We start from the raw sequence: 15465 nt of genomic DNA on the forward strand, positions 1-15465 counted from the left end.
TTGAGAGGAAATTTGGATTTCGTAATGAAGTCATTAATTCTGAACATTACTTATTTGACAGACTCTAAATGTACAGGAAATCTTTCATTAATTCAAAGGAAAATAAATATATCCCTATGTTTTCGACATGACTAATTCGTGAATTTGTTTTGCTTGACTATTCATGTTTTTAATAGGTATTTTTCTTTCTCAAGGGGCTGGATGGGAAGGAGGGAGGATGATTTTCTATAAATTGAAAAAGTTTAAGAAGCAAAAAGAAATGCCCAGCAGACAGTTGGCATTGCAGGACTAGAATTTGGTGGGGGGAGGAATCTAGGACTGGATACATAGAACTAGGGATCTTCTGCTTAGAGGTAACTTTTAAATCCATGGAAGCTAATGAGATCACTAAGAGAGAATGTAGAGAAAGGTGAGAAGTGATCTTAGGAGAGATCCTTGGTATATAACCATACAAACAGCAAGAATGCTTGAGAATTAGCAAAATCACATTAGGAACTTTGGAATGCATTAATATAGGCAAAACTACCCAAAATAAGAGCTTACCTGCATTATTCAGATCATATCAGGAATATTGTGTTTAATTCTGAGCAAGTATTTTGAAAAGGACATTGATAAGATGCAGAGGGTCCAGAGGCACAATCAAGATGGTAAAGGGTTTTGAGTCTATATCATTTGAGGAACCTTTGAGGGACCTAGTTCTGTGTAGACTGGAGAAATCTCAGAAAGCACATGATAGCTATCCTCAAGTATATAAAAGGGCTGCCATGTGGAAAGGGGATTTGTCTTGTTCTGCTCTACTCAGTAGGACAGATTGAGAAGGCATTGCAAAGATCTAAACTTTACAATTAGAGTTTATCATCAATTGAAAGGGCTGCCTTGAGAGATAGAAAGTTTTCTCTGTAGGTCATTGGGCAGAGGCTGGGTCACAAATTGTCAGATATATTGCAACAGAATTTCCTTTTTAGTTATAGATTGAACTAGATTTCTGATATTTCTTCCAACTCAAAAACATTTGTTATTCTACAATTTTGATTTTATCATTAATGCTGCTGCTTGCTCATTTTCCAAGTGGCTTTCTCTGCGGAGTTGGATCTTCTGCTGATTTTTTTCTTTTACTATGTTTCATGCTTTTGGTGGCTCCACTGATCTGTTCTTGCTATTCTTTGATGATCATCAACTGCCAGGTAGTCATTCCTTCCATAATCAGTTAGTCAATTAATATTTATTAAGTACCTACTATTTGTCAGGTACTGTGATAAAAAGGAAAATATAGTCCCTGCCCTCAAGGAGATCGAAATCTGATGGGGAAGACAATAAGTAAACAAATATATGCAGACAAGCTATATGCAGGATAAAAAGGAAATAACTAAGAGTGGGAAAGGTACTAGAATTAAGAGGGGTTAGGAAAGGCTTCCAGTAGAAGATGAGATTTTAGTCAGCAAGTGAAGAAAGCCAGGCAAGCCAGTAAGTAGAATGGAGGAAAGAGAACATTCCAAGAATGGAAGACAGCTAGAGGAAATGCCTGAAGCTGAGAGATTGGGTGTCTCATTCATGGAACAGCAAAAGGATCAGTGTCCCTGAGAGCACATTGTGGGGAGTAAGGTGTAAAAAGACTAGAATGTAAGGAGGGGGTGCATGGTTGGCAGTTTCAGAGGAGAGGAGGGATTGTATTTGAGGGATGTTGCAATGGTAAAATCAATAGACATCGGCAACAGATTGGATATGAGGTTGAGATATAGTGAGGACCTGAAGATGAAACATAGATTGCAAACCTGAGGGACTGGCAGGATGGTATTATTCTTGACAATAACAGGGAAGATAGGAGGGAGAAGAAGGGCTTATCAAGAAAGATGATTAGATAAGTTTTGGAAATGTTGAGTTTGAGATGTCTATTGCACATCCAATTTGAGATGTTTGAAAGGCAATTGGACATCTTAGATTGGAGGTCAACAGAGAGATTGATGGTAATATTTTGCATTTTATTCTAAATTTATGGAAAATTTTTGAATAAAGCAGCATTCAGTTTATTGGCAATATGGAGGATGGCTTATCAAAGAGAGATTGGATTTGTAAACCAACTGGGTAGACTTTTGTCATAGTTCTGGGGAGGGATGAGGAGAATGGTGGTTTTGGAGAGAAGAGACAGAAACAACAGACATGACTATAGATTTGACAAGACTTAATTGATTGGATATTGGGGTGAAGAAGAGGGAAGAAAAAATGATTTCTTTAAGGTTATAATACTGGGTTACAAGAAGAGTGGTCATTCCCATGATAAAAATAGAAGCGAATATATCTAGTACTCTAATATTTGATAAATCCAAAAACTATAGTTACTGGGATCATGACTCACTATTTTACCAAATTTCCAAATGATAAAATTGGAAAATTGGACAGTGAAATGGACATAACTAGACTTTGTACCTTATACAAAGATAAGCTCTAACTGGCTATTTGACTTAGATATCTAAGGTCACATTATAAACAAATTAGGGAAAAATGGGGAAATTTCACCTATCAGTTCTATGGATAGGAGAAAAGTTCAAAAGAAAAAAAAAAGAGAATATAATGGATCATAGAATATAGAGTGGGTAATTTTGATTATGCAAAATTTAGAAAGACTGTGCACAAATGAATATAATAAAACTGGTATAAAGAGAAATAATTAACTGAAGAAGGAAAAAAAAACCCTTTACAGTAAGTATCTCTGATGATCTAAATGATCTAAAGGTATGAACAGACAGTTTTCAAGGGAAGAAACCAAAGCTGTCATTAGCCATTAAAAATGCTCCAAATTATTGACAGTTTTAGAAATACAAATTAAGGCATTTCTGAGATTGTAGCTCACCACCATCAAAGTGACAAAAATGACAAAAAGAAAAATGATCAATGTTGGATGGGCTGTGGCAAAATAGGGACATTGATGCACTCTTGGTGGACCTGTGTACAACCGTTCCTGAAAACAATTTAGAATCATACACTAAAAAGTTACTACACAACGTGTATTCTTTGATCCAGTTTTACCAGTGTTAGATATCAAAAAGCAATCAAAGAAAAAAGAAACGGTCCTTTATATACAAAAATATTTATAGCAGCCCTTTTTATGGTGATAGAAGAACTAGAAACTGATAGATATCTATCAATTGAGGATTGACTGAACAAGTTGTCGTATGTGAATTTGATGTAATACTATTGTGCTGTAAGAAATAGATGATTTGAAAGTCATGATTAGACTTATATAAACTGATCCACGGTGAAGTAGGCAGAAGCAGAAGAAACATTTATAACATTAATTGTTGTATAAATGAACAGTTTTGAGGACTTTTAGAAGGTGATGAAGAATGAAATAAATAGAATCAGGATAACAATATTTACATTAACATCAACATTACACAGAACAAACAACTTTGAAAGCCTTAACAACTGTAACCAATGCAGTTATCATTGATGATTCTAGAGGACCAAATATACTATCCTTTATGGAGAGGTGATAGATATATCATGTAGAATCACACACACACAAACATATATATACACATATGTATATATATATATATATGTGCGTGTGTATGTGTGTATGTATATATGTATGTATGTACGTATGTAGGCATTGAAGAAATATGTCTTGCTTGACTATACATATTTGTTACAGTAAACTTGTTTTATTTTTCTTTTGTCCAAGACAATAGCTGTGGGAGGGAAAAAATAGATTTCTGAAAATTTAAAAAAAAATTATTTCAGAGTTCTACATATATCATCTGTTGTATGCACATTCAGTTAAGGACCCTGTATATTTTGTTATTTTTCCTTAACTATTTTATTTTGTTATAAGAGACCTTTCATGTAGTGGGAGTAATCTGTAAATGTAATATAAAAATAGAACACAGAAATAAAACTTAAAACATGGGTAATATTAGAGGAGGCACATGTTTTGGGAAAAGTATAAGTGTTCTGAGGATTTGGAAAGAGCATTTGCCCTGGAGTGAGAGGACCAGGATTCAATTGACGATTCTGAAGCTTTCTACTGGTCACCTCATCTTCCTTGGCTTCAGTTTCATGCTCTGTAAAGCAAGGAGGCTGGAATGGTTGGCCTTGGAAATCTTTTCAAGCTTCAAAAGTCATATTTTCTGTAGAATAACAATATCTAAGGGGCACTAATTGAAAATGAAATCCCATATGAAAGAACAATGAAAAAGCAGAAATTTTCTGGAGTCAATTTACTAAAGCCTAATGAATACTTGGATAGATTTAATTATAAAATGCTCCTAAAAAAAGAAAAAATAATGTACAAAGAGCTGGGAAAATAGTCAGTACTCATGGCAGGTCCATTCCTGTAAAGATGATAATACTGCCAAAGGTAACTAATACTTCAATTCTATATCAATTAAACTACCAAAAAGATACCTTAAAGATCCAGATAAAAATAGCAAAAATCATTTAGAGAAATAAAAGTTGCATAACTATCAATGGAAATGATGGAAATTAATCGAGATGATGGTGTGGTAGCACTTTCAGATCCTAAACTATTGTGGTCTTAGGTTATATTATGTAGGTCATGCTATAAGTCATAGGAAGGTGATATTCTTGCAACATTCAGGCTGAGTAATATCAAATCTGACTTCATTCTGTCCACTACATTTGAAGAAGAACATTAATAAACTGGAGAGAAACCAGAACAGGATAGCCAGAATAATGAAAAAAATTAAAGGAAAGAAGGAAATAATCATTTAGTAAGATCTTCTGTGGACTAGTCTGTATGTTAAGAGCTTTATGAATATTGTTTCAGGTGATCTTCACAACAACCCTGGAAGGTAGGTGCCACTATGATCCCTGACAGTAAGTGGCCTAGTCACTGGTCACTAGTAAGTGTCTGAGGCCAGATTTGAACTTGTCTTTCTGATTCTAGGCCTAGTGCTCTATTTTATGAACTTAAGAATTTCTATAAGCTCGTGTCTGACTGAAGAAGTATCAGAAGGGCTGTAATAGCTATCTTTAAGTATTTCAAGGGCTATCACATGGAATAATCATTAAGATTAATCTTTTTTTCCTGCTTGGCCTCAGAGGAAAAAGCTAGGAGCAATGGGGAGAAGCTGTAGAAAAAAGCAACTGTTCAATGATTAGACTTATTGGAAAGGTCTATATGCTGCCTCAGACAGTAGTGGGTTCCACTAACTGTAAACTGTCAAGTGTAAGCAGGATTTGTAAATTAAATATACTATGAAGAAAATTCTTTTCCATGTATATTTTAGACTAAATGGTAACTGAGGTCCTAAATTCAAAAATTCTGTGGGCATTTGAGGTATATTTTTATGGAAGGAGTTTTACTTTCAGTGGAAAGTTAAGTAAGCAAGTATGTTCTATTTTAAGCAAATTGAAGATCTGAATTTAAGAAATGGCTAAATCAGGTAGTGATTATTCTTATGTACAGAAGGATCTTTAACTTTCTGAAATGATTCAAAGCAGAACACCTTAAAAGATTCATCTTTCATCATGTTACATTGGTATCAAATGTATCAAACTTGATGTTTACCACATTTGTGACCTTGGGCAAGTCACTTAGCCATTATGGCACTCATTTTCTTCATGTGTAAGATAATGGGCTTAGATTAGGTGACCACTAATGTCCCGTCCTATAGCTTTATGATTCTATTGTCCTCCCTAATTATTATAATTATTTTATGTATAATATTTTATTAACATGCAACTTCATAGAAGGTTGAGAAAGAGAATATTTTAGGCATGGAGAACAAAGATACAAGGATCTTAGAATAGGGGATAGAGAGTTTACCTGGTTCAGCATTATGCCAATATTGGCAAGCTAGGAAATTATAAGAGTGATGAATACTGAGTGATAGTATTTGAGGTTTAGAAAGGTTAGAGCTAATGTTGAGGATAAAGAGTAGGTTATGGTGAATAAGATGTAGGGAGAGACAGAAAAATCTAAGAGCAGACCACATAAAAGAAAAACAGTCCTTGAAACATGAATGTAAAATGATTATGAGTGATAGCAAGATTAAGATCATGACCATTTTTACTATTTAGCAGAAGTAGCATTTAGGAGTAAGTAAAGGGAGGTGAAGTGATTGAGGAATGGAGAATTTAGTCTGTTTGATGGATCATCAACTTGTATATTGAAACTCCTTACAGCAGGGCATATTTGGGAGATGAAGACTGTGAGTCAGGTACTGAACTCCTTGAGAAAGTATGGAGAACGTTCTAGGAATCAGTAGTTAGCAGCTACCAGAGTGTAGATTGGGTAAGAAATATGGATTGTATGAACCTCAAAGGAAATGAAGTTGCAGTATTTTGGCAGTAGAAGGAGAATCTAGAATTGATGAGGGGAAACAAGAAATGTCCCAAGAGTGAGTCAGCGGTTAAGAATGAAAGTGAATCCAATACTGGAGGTGGTGGCCTTGACTCGGGATACTCAGGAGGACTCCAGGTTTCAATGAAAGGACCAAAAGAAAAAGTTATATATGATGAAATGAATTTCCTTAATTATGTGGCATGTGTTATAGAGGTAGAAAAGGTGGGTGGATCTAGGTGGTAGGGTTAAGGTAGTAAAATTGCTATGTAACATGGTTTGAACAATAATGCAAGGCAAAGATTGAATGATACAAATATGGAATAAATGCCACTTATTACATTGTTTCAAGTAACACATATTTCCATAGAGCTAGCCAAGGCATGCTTATATTGCAAAAAATATTATTCATTCAATGAGTAATTAATGGATTTCCTTCATGTGTCCAGCCATATACTAGACACTGAGAGATGTAAAACCAGTGTAAGACAGTCTTACAGTTTATAATCTAATTGGAAAGACAAACCTTGTCTAAATGGGAAAAAATAGAGAACAATAAAAGTAAATGATCAAATGTCAGATTCTGTGGAACAGATTGTACAATCTATAAGAGTTTAGAAAAGAGAAACAATAAAGTGAACTGACAAGAGATTCAAAGAATTTCCCAGTTGCAAGCGACCTCAGAGTCAATCTAGATCAAAATAAAATGAGAGAAAGCTAAATGTTAAAAGGGAAAAATAAATAAAAGATATAATGTATCACAGTGGGGAATTTGGATTTCACAGGATCATAGAATCTCAGAGCTGGAAGGACCTTCAAAAACCACCTTGTCTAACTCTGAAAAAGAATTCCTCCTATAACTTCCCCAATAAATGATCATCTAATATCGAATTTTTTAAAAAGGTTTTAGGTCTACAAAGGACTCTTCTCTCTACTGCCCTATGAGTGAGTTAGTACAAGGATTATGGGGACTGGAGAAGCAGAGTTCTAGATCCTGGGTTTGGCCTGACCTGGGTTCAAATCTTGACTCTGATAATTAATAACAATGTGACCTCAGCACACTCACTTTTACTCTCTTTTTCTTTCATGATATATGCCTATCTATGTATGTGTATAATCTCCTGGTACTTTATAGCATTTATTGATTTATTTCTGTTCCCACTTTGCTGTCCAGAGTATAATGGGCAAGAAACCCATCCCTCAGTTTGTCCTAAGCCTTATCGCAGACCTGAAAAACAGTTGGCATGAGGGACAGCAACTCAAAATTAGAGATATCTTTGGAGACAGAGAAGTCATCATGGCAATTAGTGATTTAGAGCAACCGATGCTTACTTCCTGACTGATAATTCTTCCACTAGTGAGCTTATAGGAGATATTCAACAAAATAGCCTTTATACCTTGAACTTGACCTTTCAGATAAACAAAAACTAAACACCTTGAATCAGATCTGCATTCTACTTGTTGAACAGTCAGCCTTTGTACTCCAGAAGCGAGCATCCTGAGACTCAGCATTAGCAGTTTGGCTGATGTAGGATTCATTGTGTAAAGTTTGCTTTATCTATTAAATGGCCCCTTTCTTTCAAAAAAAAATAATTTTTCGATCACTAAAAATCTATTTTCATTCCCATTTCTACCTCATTATAAAAAGAAAAAAAAAACCCTCCTAACAAAGAAGCATAGTCAAAAAATAAACCCAAACAAACAAAACACTCAAAATACTTAATTGGCCACATCCAAAAAATAAGTTTTGCCATTTATCCTGAGTTCTATACCTCTGTCGTAACGTAGGTAGTAGGATTTACCATTTGGACTTTGGTATCATGGTTGTTCCTTGTATTGATTCAAGGCTTTCAAAGTTGTCTTTACAATGTTGTTATAGGATAAATTTTTCTTGTTTGTGCTTGACTCTGTATTAGTTCATACAATTCTTTCTAGGTTTTTCTAAAATCATTCCTTTCATAATTTCTTACAGCACAGCACTATTCCATTATTTGCATATCACAATTTGTTAAGCCACTCCCTAATTTTGGGTCCACCTTAGTTTCAAGATTTTTTTTTTTGCCACTGGAGAATGAACTGTTTCAGATACAGACAAAACACTGATATTGGTAAATCAAAGGATATACTCAGTTTAATAACTTTTGAGCATATTTTGAAATTTCTTTTCCACAATGGCTGGAAAAATTCACAGTTTGACCAATAGTATATTAAAGTGCTTGTTTTCCCACAAACCCTACCACATGCTATTTTCCCTTTTTATCAACTTTACCAGTTTAATACTATGAGACAGAACCTCAGAATTGCTTTCATTTCCATTTTTCTCATTATTAGTGATTTGAATGTATTTTTAATACATTTAAAAATATTTTACATATTTATATTAATATTGTTATATCACATATAATATATTGCATTATCATATATTAAATATAAATATTATATATTATAAATTATATAATTTATATGTAATTATATAAATTATATATAACTATTGATGACTTGTATTTCTTCCTTATAAAAATTCCTATCCATATGTTTTGCCAATTTGCCAATTGTGAAGTGACTCTTATTCTTATAAATATGAATCAGTTCCTTATGTATCATGGAAATTAGACCCTAATCAAAGAAACAGTCTATAAATATTTTTTTCAATGAACTATTTTCTTTTTCATTTTAACTACGTTGGTTTGTTAGTTCAAGAAAGCTTTAAATATCATATAATCAAAATAATCTAGTTTATCTTTTATGCTTCCCATATCTTGTTTAGTCATCTACTATTCCCCTATTAATGGTTCGAAAGATGTTCATTTTCTTGATTCACTAATTTTGTTGTTTACCCATGACAGTTTTTTCTTAAAAAAAAAAAATCCAGTGACAGGGAATCTACCAGCTCCCAAGGTAGTCCATTTCTCCTTCTCTTTTATGAAGCTCTCTTTTAATATATTTTCACCTCCATTGATCTGATATCTGTCTGTCTGCAACTCCTTCTCTATACCTTCTCTCTTACTAACCTCATTAGTCCTCATAGTTTTAACTCATCTCAATCTAGGTGATGGGGTAGATATATTGCTCTGAGCCTGGAGCTAGGGATACCTGAGTTCAAATCTTGACTCAGGCATTTACTAGCTATGTGATTCTGGGCAAGTCACTTAGATTTTGTTTGCCTCATTCCCACTCTTCCTTTAAGATGGCAGTTTAGGTACCATCTTCTACATAAAAAAAAAAAAAAACTTTCCTGATTCCTTCGACTGCTAGATAATTCCCCTATAGTAGCTTGTATTTAATTATTTTGATGTGTATGTTGTGTTTTAAGCTGTGTATCTTTATATATATACTTGTTGCCTCCATTAGAATTTAAGCTTATTGCAAATAAAAGACAGGTTTTTTTTTTGTATATGCAGCACCTAGAATAGTGTCTGGCACTTAGTTGGTACTTATTCAATTTTTGTCGATTCATTGATGGAAGGATAATTTTGCTCTGTGAAAATAAGGGGAAGAAAACTAATCATTCGCCCCTCTATAGCCAATTCATCCCCTGTAAGTTTTCTCTTCACCAGGTTAAATATCTTTATTTCAGTCAGACTATCTTTGTTTGGCATGAATAAAGTCCATTCCTTATTAGAGCCAGTATAGACGTGATATACCCTATCCATATTTTTCCAGCAATGAGAAACAATGAACATAATATTCAAGACAGGATCTCAGCAGGATAGAATACAGCTAAATGATCACCTTCCTCACCCTACAAACTATGCCTTATTGATACAGTCAAAGATTGTTTCAGTTTCTGTGACTGCTATGTCAGGATATTTTTCTCATACTAAAGCTCCCAGATCACTGGTCTGTTAGTTTTAGAACTCTATTGAAAAAGAAACAAGATTAGGGTGGTTTTCTCATGTCATATAGACATATTATCTTTTGGTATCAAAATCTTTTCAAAATTCTCACATAACATTCCTTTAATATGATGTTGGATTTTCCTAGGGTTTGAGGTCAAGCTAATTGGCCTATAATTGCCTATCTCCAGGCATCACCTTACCCTTTCCATATTGAGGACAAGGAATTTTATTTCTTTGTACTCCAGTATCTCCATTTGCAAAATGGAGATAAAAATATTTTCACTACGGACTATACAAATTTGGTGTCTTGTGAAGAAAACGCTTATCAATTATAAATCATGTCAAAATGGGAGCTGTTACTCTTTGGTCCCACTGCTAGATGATAACCTCAGACAGAATCTCAAATACTCTGTGTTTCCCTTAGCATCAACTCAATGTTTTTACTTTATGAACAAGATACTTAATTTCTCTGATATTTCCTCATATGTAAATAAGAATGATGATTTTTGTACTATATACTTCACAGGGTTGGTAACTCATGAAAAAGTACTTCATAAAATATAAATCATGTCAAAATATGAGCTATTATACTTCAGTGCTAATCCTAGACTTCCTTTAAGTTTCAGCAGAAGTCCTACCTGCAACAAAGCTTTCCAGCTCTCCTGCATGTATCTTGTAGGTACATAATTATGTGCATGCTGCCTCCCCATTAGATCGGGGGGGTCAAACCGAAATATGAACAGGGTCCACTATACATAAAGATGCATTTGAGCTGTGCATTGACTTAAAAAACTATATATTGATATTATCTGTTTTATTATATTTTTATTTATTTGGTTAACTATTTCCCAATTACATTTTAATCTGATTTGGCCCATTTAGAAGTGTCATGGGCCACAAGTAGCCCAAGAGCCATGTGTTTGACACTTCTGCATTAAACTGATATATAGTAAGTAGGTACTTAATAAATGGTCACTGGTGTTCACTCAATTTTCAGTCATGTCCAAATCTTCATGACCCCATTTGGGTTTTTCTTGGCAAAGATACTGGAGTGGTTTATCATGTCATTCTCCAGCTCTTTTTTCAAATGAAGAAACTGAGGCAATTAGCATTAACTGACTTGCCCAGGGTCACACAGCTAGGGTTATGAGGTCAGATTTGCATCCAGTAAGACGAGCCTTTCTGACACTAGGATTGACACTGTGCCACCTAGGTGTCCTTAATAAATGCTAGTTGACTTTAAAAAAGTATCTTAACTTCCCTCATTTGAAGAATGAAAGAGAGCATTTTTATGGCCATTTTCTAGCCTATTACAAATGATGACCTTTGCCAAGAATGTGGCATTCTTATAAAGAAATATATCTCAGTCTGGCTATTCAATAGGATTTCACTTAATCTGATTCTTGGCAATTTAAAGTTCAATTTAATTTAATGACAAATTGAGAAATCAAATATTTTGAAGAAAAACAAAGTCTAATTTATTGTTTTAATCATTTTTAGTCTAATGGTGGAAAATTTAATTGTTGGGTGAAAAAATTTCCAAATAAATTAATTGAGACAGTCACATTTCTGATAAAAATATAATTACATGTAATAAGCACATTACTGAGATATTGTTATTGACATTAGAAGTAAATAGCACGGGGGGGGGGGGGAGCCAAGATGGTGGCTGGTAAGCACAGACTAGAGTGAGCTCCGTACCCGAGTCCCTCCAAAAACCTATAAAAATGGCTCTGAACCAATTCTAAAATGGCAGAAACCACAGAACAGCAGAGGGAAGCAGGGCTCCAGCCCAGGACAGCCTGGATGGTCTCTGGGTGAGGTCTATTCCACACGGAGCTGGGAGCTGGGAGCTGGGAGCTGGGAGCTGGGAGCTGAGAACGGAGTGGAGCAGAGCCCAGCCTGAGCGGCGTGGACGATCCAGACCAGAAGCCGGGCGGAGGGGGCCCTAGCGCCCGGAATATGTGAGCTGCGGCAGTTACCAGACCCTTCGACCCACAAACACCAAAGACTGCAGATAAGGTTAGTGGGAAAAGCTGCAGGAGTGGAAGGAGTTCCCGGTTCGGCTTCCAGCCCTGGGGGCAGCGGAGGTGGGGCAGCTACAGCTGTTGTTACTTCCGGCTCCAGGCCCACCTGGTGGGAGGAATTAAGTGGCAGATCAGAGCAGGAGTGCAACAGCCTGCTGAAGATCTAAGCCCAGTCTGGACTGGGGGTCCTTGGGGAAGGAGGAGTGTGGCTCTGACAGAGCTGGCACCTCCCCCCCAAACGTAGAACATAGAACTCGTTAGTCTACAAGCAGTCATACCCCACTGAAAAACTCAAGGGTCAAGTTAGTTGGTTGGGAATATGGCCAGGCAGCGAAAACGCGCCCAGATTCAGTCTCAGACTTTGGATTCTTTCTTTGGTGACAAAGAAGACCAAAACATACAGCCTAAAGAAGACAACAAAGTCATAGAGCCTGCAACCAAAGCCTCCAAGAAAAACATGAACTGGGCCCAGGGCATAGAAGAGCTCAAAAAGGATTTGGAAAAGCAAGTTAGAGAAGTAGAGGAAAAATTGGGAAGAGAAATGAGAAGGATGCGAGAAAACCATGAAAAACAAGTCAATGACTTGCTAAAGGAGACCCAAAAAAATACTGAAAAATACACTGAAGAAAACAACACCTTAAAAAACAGACTAACTCAAATGGCAAAAGAGCTCCAAAAAGCCAATGAGGAGAAGAATGCCTTGAAAGGCAGAATTACCCAAATGGAAAAGGAGGTCCAAAAGACCATTGAAGAAAATACTACTTTAAAAATTAGATTGGAGCAAGTGGAAGCTAGTGACTTTATGAGAAATCAGGATATTATAAAACAGAACCAGAGGAATGAAAAAATGGAAGACAATGTGAAATATCTCCTTGGAAAAACCACTGACCTGGAAAATAGATCCAGGAGAGATAATTTAAAAATTATTGGACTACCTGAAAGCCATGATCAGAAAAAGAGCCTAGATACCATCTTTCAGGAAATTATCAAGGAGAACTGCCCTGATATTCTAGAGCCACAGGGCAAAATAGAAATTGAAAGAATCCATCGATCGCCTCCTCAAATAGATCCCAAAAAGAAATCTCCTAGGAATATTGTTGCCAAATTCCAGAGCTCCCAGATCAAGGAGAAAATACTGCAAGCAGCCAGAAAGAAACAATTTGAGTATTGTGGAAACCCAATCAGAATAACCTAAGATCTGGCAGCTTCTACATTAAGATATTGAAGGGCTTGGAATGCGATATTCCGGAGGTCAATGGAGCTAGGATTAAAACCTAGAATCACCTACCCAGCAAAACTGAGTATCATGTTCCAAGGCAAAATATGGACTTTCAATAAAATGGAGGACTTTCAAGCCTTCTCAGTGAAAAGACCAGAACTAAATAGAAAATTTGACTTTCAAACACAAGAATCAAGAGAAGCATGAAAAGGTAATCAAGAAACAGAAATTGCAAGGGACTTACTAAAGTTGAACTGTTTTGTTTACATTCCTACATGGAAAGATGATGAGTATGATTCATGAGACCTCAGTATTAGGGTAGTTGAAGGGAATATGCATGTGTGTATATATATATGTGTGTGTGTGTGTGTGTGTGTGTGTGTATGTATATATATGTATGTATGTATATATATGTTTATATATATAAGTGAATGTGTGTGTATGTATATATCTATGTGTATATGTATGTATGAGTATGTATGTGTGTATATATATATATATGTGTTTATGTGTATATATATATATATATATATGTAAAAGAGAGAGAGCAGACACAGGGTGAGTTGAAGATGAAGGGAAGATATCTAAAAGAAATAAAATGAAATTAAGGGATGAGAGAGTAACATACTGAGAGAGGGAGATAGGGAGAGATAGAATGGGGTGGATTATCTCGCATAAAGGTGGCAAGAGGAAGCAGTTCTATGGGAGGAGGGGAGAGGGCAGGTGAGGGGGGAATGAGTCAACCTTGCTCTCATCAGATTTGGCCTGAAGAGGGAATACCATACATACTCAGTTGGGTATCTTACCCCACAGGAAAGAAGAGGGAGGAAGATAAAAAAAAAATAAAAGGTGGGGGAATGATGGAGGGGAGGGCAGATGGGGGTGGAGGTAATCAAAATAAACACTTTGGAAAGGGGACAGGGTCAAGGGAGAAAATTCAATAAAGCGGGATGGGTTGGGAAGGAGCAAAATGTAGTTAGCCTTTCACAACATGAGTATTGTGGAAGGGTTATACATAATAATACATGTGTGGCCTAGGTTGAATTGCTCGACTTCTTAGGGCGGGTGGGTGGGAAGGGAAGAGGGAAGAGAATTTGGAACTCAATGTCTTAAAATCAGATGTTCAAAAACAAAAAAAGTTTTTGTATGCAACTAAAAAATAAGATACACAGGCAATGGGGCATAGAAATTTATCTTGCCCTACAAGAAAGGAAGGGAAAAGGGGATGAGAGGGGAGGGGGTTGTTAGAGGGGAGGGCTGACTGGGGAACAGGGCAATCAGAATATATGCCATCTTGGATTGGGGGGGAGGGTAGAAATGGGGAGAAAATTTGTAATTCAAAATGTTGTGAAAATCAATGCTGAAAACCAAATATGTTAAATAAATAAATTGCTTTAAAAAAAAAGAAGTAAATAGCACTTTGTGTAGAGCACATTTCTCCTGCTAATCACAGGGGTAACAAGATCAGTTACTAGTGCAGAGTAAAGTGACAGCAATTTGGGATAAAGTGGATTATTATACCATTAAGTCCCTACAAAAGAATCAGTAGACTATCTACCATCTCTTGAGGGAGTAGAACAATTGATAATAATATAAAAAGTTTTAATAATAGCAGTAGAACTGCAAATACATCAAAAAGCAGAGAGCCATTCATGCAGGAGTGTTATGCTAAATGTTTAAAAAAGGTCTCTCTTTAGGAAAAAAGGTATTAAGTTTAGTCTGTATTATTAACATTTTCTCAATCACGTCCTCAAATCTAGCATCTAGATTTCTGGCTTGTCTAGACTCTAGACAAGTAAGAAAAAAAGCCCTGAGTTTGTAGCATTTGGCTATTTCTGAGGTCTAAATGATCACACAGAAAATTTAACAATCAGCTTTCCCTAGCTGATACAAGCACACCACTGCCATCCTCTACTTATAGTGAACTTCTTCATTAGTTTCTTAGAGAGGCAATGTGCTATAGTGGAAAGTGAACTGCATTTGGACCTAACTTTGAATCATGATTCTGACCTTTACTAACTTTGTGAGTATAGGAAGGTTATATAATTTATCATCAGTTTCTTCGCATTTAAAAGA

Source organism: Trichosurus vulpecula, chromosome 7, assembly GCF_011100635.1.
Source record: "Trichosurus vulpecula isolate mTriVul1 chromosome 7, mTriVul1.pri, whole genome shotgun sequence".
NCBI classification, from domain to species: domain Eukaryota; kingdom Metazoa; phylum Chordata; class Mammalia; order Diprotodontia; family Phalangeridae; genus Trichosurus; species Trichosurus vulpecula.